The following is a 4,917-nucleotide window of genomic DNA, read 5'->3' on the forward strand; positions in this document are numbered from 1 at the left end:
GGTGTTTGTTTTAAAAGATGTTATTGTACTCTATTTTAACTAAGGGTTTCTTTAATAAAAGGATCCATGGATGAAGATTTGTGATAACCAGGCCAAAACCATAGCTAGGTTATACAACATTCTTATTAGTTATTAGTTTACACATTTAATTTAAGTTTTGATTAATGTGCAAACTTACTTTTTACTTAAAATGTTTATTAAAAAATTTAAAATAAATTAATTTCCCACCCTAATAGAGCGAAAATTCTATGTTTTTTTAATAACACCGTGACAAAATTATTCAACGTTTGCATACATAATTATTTTATCTCTTATAAGTAGTTAGTTGACTAACGATTAGCACATATTATTGATGTGATATTTTTAAACGTGTTTAATTACTAACGTGAGATACATATACACTATTAACAATAAAACATTCTATAGACGTATTTATTCGAATTATAACATTTAGAAAAAATAATCAATAAGTTATACGTCATTGATTCTAAGCTTAAGCAAATACCAAAACTATCATCGATGTTGTCTTCACAACAAGACAATTAGTCTATCATTAAATATAAAATTAAAATAATAAAACATGACATACAACTAAATATAATATAGAATAAGATTAAAGAAGTTGTCCAAATGTCTCTATCTCTTTAACCCATCTTTGATCCTTAGGTTTGGTTTCATTAGCTTGCCATCAACGTATTTAAGTAAAAATAATAATAATTTTGTTAAAGATTCATCAATTATACATGAACCAATCATACCCAAAAAATAATAATAAATAAGATAAACCGTGCCTGTAGGTATAAGTTATAATTTTGTAATATATTAATTTTTGATAAACTACACATTTAGTATCTAAACTATTCTTTTGTTTTGGTTTGGTACTCAAACTTTATTTTTTTTTCAAAATCATGCCTAATATTTAGTTTAGGTTTCAATTTGATATATTACCGATAAAAATTAACAGAACTACTTATGTAAAAAAATTTATTTTTTCAATGACAACGTGACATTATTTTATTGTGATATGTCAATATCACCATTAAGTTTTCAACAGTGGAGTACCAACATAAAACAAAAATAATAGTTTAGATACTAAAGATGTAATTTATCCATAAATTTATTATTTTTTTTAAAATAACGCATTGATTACGTATACCTTTCTGTCTATCAGGCATTGATAGGCACTTCTTATAATTTTTTTTTGGTACAAAACACTTTGTAAAACAGTAATTAATTACTAATTAAGTGCGCAATATTTATTAACTAATAAATTTAAACTTAATCCAACATCATTAACATATGCAAGTAAACAACATGAGTGCACGCCTAATTAATTTATAAATTAAGTTAAAAGATATTATGATACAAGTATTGGTTTTTTATATATATTTTCGCAAACCTGCCCATCGTCCATTTGTGGCGTGCGTAAAGCGTGATGGTAAAATAAAAAATGAAGTGAAAAAAATTAGGTATTAATTTAGAGAAAACATGTCATTTTCCCACCACAGAACCAAACAAACAAATGATTTGACCTAACAACAAATGTAAATTACTTAATTACTATAGCTTTATACATCTGAGTGAAATAAGGACATACTATGGCGTTGGAATCCCACGCAACGGAAGTCGTTTAAACGGTTAATTCGATCATCGATAGATTTAAATTAGTTAAAATTAAATTAATAATTTTTTCTTTAACCATTAATTGAATTGAAAATTTTAAAAAAATTATTAACCGATCAGAACAAAGTTTAGTTAATTCAGCAAGTGATCGAATTAATGGATTTTTCTGAATTTTTTTTAGATATATTAATTTGAGTTCAATAAGGATATTTTTTTTTCATTTAGGTTAAACTTTGATTGGGTATTAAAGGTTTAATGGGTCTAGTGTGATTAAAAATAGTTTAGTTGACCATGATAAAGCAAATATGTATATATGTAAGTTAAGATTTTTTATATGATTTCAAAGTCACCTGAATTTAAGGGAAAAGAAAATGTAACAAAATGTTCCCAGATGAGAAAACGAAGATAAGAGAATTCAAAATTATAAATTTAATATTTAAAAAAAGTTTATGAATTTAAAATCTCTATTACTAAAAAATGGCTATTGCAATTTAAGAAAGAATGTACTTACATGAAGTCCCTAATAGATTTAGTTGACCATGATAGATTAGAGGTCATTCCATTGAATAACATAATACTGTATTGGCTTTCACGAATGTAATATCACTGATAAGTCAGATATTTATATGATTTTCATATATAAATTCGAATGTTTTAATATTTCAATTTATCTTTAAGATTTTGTTTTGACAAGTATTTGAGTTTTCAGGTGTTTGAACAGTTAAAGAACAATTAATGTATAAAAGTAGTGTTTTAACCAAATTTATACACTTGAAAATATCAACGCATCGGTTAGAAGCACTCGGTGAATAAAGTGTGTCCACGCCTCGACAAGAATTCAAGAAAGAAGAACCATACTCAAGTGCAATTTCTATATTTATCTTGTATTTAGATTAAGATCAGGCTTTGAATTATATTTTAATATAAACTCTTTCTCTCTATTGATGTAAATGACTTCTATTATAAATAGAGTTACGAGGGGAAGACACAAATAATCAAATTCTCCTTTCTTGTCGCTGATTACAACTTCCTCCTCTATCAGTTGCTAAACTCTTTTTCTAGTTAAAGTTTGATTTAAGATTATTAATTGAAGTTCTTAGTGAGATCTTTTGTTTTTCATACTCTTCATCAAGTATCTTTATATCTTCCGGGCTTACTCAATGCATATATATTGATTTATAAGTTTGTATGCATTTCTTCTATTTATTAATCTTTATATGTAACAATCAATCAAGTCATTCTTGATACAAGTGATAAATAACCTAGAAAACGAGTTTGAAGGTATGAATTCATATTTTTTTCTATACAAATTAACATATTACATGTAAAAAATAAGTGAAAAAAATATGACACATGCATGGATGAAGTACATCCAATTGATTTCAACTGTCCATTTAAATTATTAAACAGGGGGAGTCAAAACATTAGACGAATAAAGAAGAGCACTTCCATGTGCAAAATGAACTTAAGAATCTCAAAATATGAAAAAGCCCAAAACATATCAAAGGCCTTCATTGAAGACCCAATAGGGAGATAATGAATTTCAAGTAAATTGGAGGGTTCTATTAAGTTTGGAGAAGCATATTCCATTGACCCAAATAAGTAGAATTCATTGGAGAAGCCTATTTCATGTAAATATATGTTTTATATATAATCTTTGGTACATGAAGATTGGATAACAAAGAATGAAGTGAATGTAGTTTGCATGTTTGCAGGGCAAGTAGATTATTGGTCGCATAATAGCTAAACTAAGTAAAATATATGCATCTTGTTTCAGACTCTGCAATCTCTGATTTTGCCTTTCAACCTTCTTTTCTTCTGTTTCTGACTCTTCTTTGATGTTCTTTTTCTTCTCTTCAACCGCAGCTTCCTCTATATCCTTGGTGTTAAGAAAATCGATGAGACCTTCGAGTGCAACTCTGGGTTCATCACTGATCATCAGTTGTTGTGCCACTTCAGATGGGGTAACTTCAATACTTCTAATCAAATCATCAATGCAGCTAAACAGTTTGTCATCTTTGATCCCAAGATACGAAAATGCAAGTTTTCTGAATCCTGCTGGTGTACAATGTCCCATGTAAATATGCACATCCATTCGCCCCGGTCGTAGCAGTGCCGGGTCTAGCTTGTCCTTATGATTTGTGGTAAAGATTATGATTCTTTCGTTCCCACAGCTCGACCACAGTCCATCAATGAAGTTGAGTAAGCCTGACAGTGTTACCTGCACAATCACGTCAAATTAGAGAACCGAAAAGCTTGTTTGGACTTAATCAGATCAAGTAAAGAAACAAAGGAATTACCCCAGGATCGACACCCATTGGACGTTTGAGTTCTTCTTCTTCTTCTTCTTCACAGTTTTCTTTGACCTTGCTTCGGTCATGTGTTACTTTGGTGCTACAATCTATGTCTTCAATGAGCAGAATCGACCGGTTTGTGGTGGATGTGAGTATGCGTCTGAGATCAGAATCACTTCTAACGCTTTGACACTGAAGATCATATATATCATATTTCATGTAATTGGCAATTGCAGCAACTAGTGATGATTTTCCCGTTCCTGGAGGACCGTGCAAAAGGTACCCACGTTTCCAGGCCCTGCCAACGTTCTCGAAGAACTCCTTGCGTGCAACGAACGAGTCGAGATCCTTCATTATGAATTCCTTAAGCTCGTGCTCCATTGCCAGGGTCTGGAACGTTGCAGGGTGCTTGAAAACCGTCGACTCCCACATGGAACCGTCTTGACCATATGTGTAAATGTTGAGGCTCTCACTCTTGCTCAGCATCGCTTGTACAGTCTTGTTTATGTAAGGGAAGTACCTCTGCTCAACTATTTCTCTCTCACTTTTCTTGCACGTCAGGTTAAAGAATCTCTTATTTGGGATGTAGTACTTTTTCGATTCAATAGAAGATAAAGACCATTTCAACCGCATGCCTTGGAAATCATCTATGATGGTGCAATCTACAGGGATGCTTCGCTTTGGTGGTTCCATGGGGTCGCTGTAGTCATCGTAACCGACGATAAGACTGTCGCTGGACGGTCCGATTATGGTCGGCAAGTAGACCTCAGCATCTCGAAACATTTGGTTATCGTCGGCATGCCATCGATCTTCTATCACGAATCTGAAGTCCGATGAGAAGTAAGCAGCGGTGAGGTTGTAAAGTTTGGTGGAGATGTAGTTTCGAATCCTTTCGGGGACCATTTCGTTTAAGATGGTACGGATGAGCATGGCCATGGCTGAAACAGAGGCATAAGCGGAGAGAAGAGTGGACAAGGAAGGCAACTCCGTCAACATTGTG

General features: G+C 31.8%; 1 pseudogene; it reads right to left on the bottom strand.

The window, feature by feature from the left end:
* Positions 1-3,371: 3,371 nt before the first annotated feature.
* LOC120140384 lies at positions 3,372-4,917 on the bottom strand (annotated as a pseudogene).

The sequence above is a fragment of the Hibiscus syriacus genome, unplaced genomic scaffold (genome assembly GCF_006381635.1).
Source record: "Hibiscus syriacus cultivar Baekdansim isolate YM2019G1 unplaced genomic scaffold, ASM638163v2 tig00110783_pilon, whole genome shotgun sequence".
NCBI classification, from domain to species: domain Eukaryota; kingdom Viridiplantae; phylum Streptophyta; class Magnoliopsida; order Malvales; family Malvaceae; genus Hibiscus; species Hibiscus syriacus.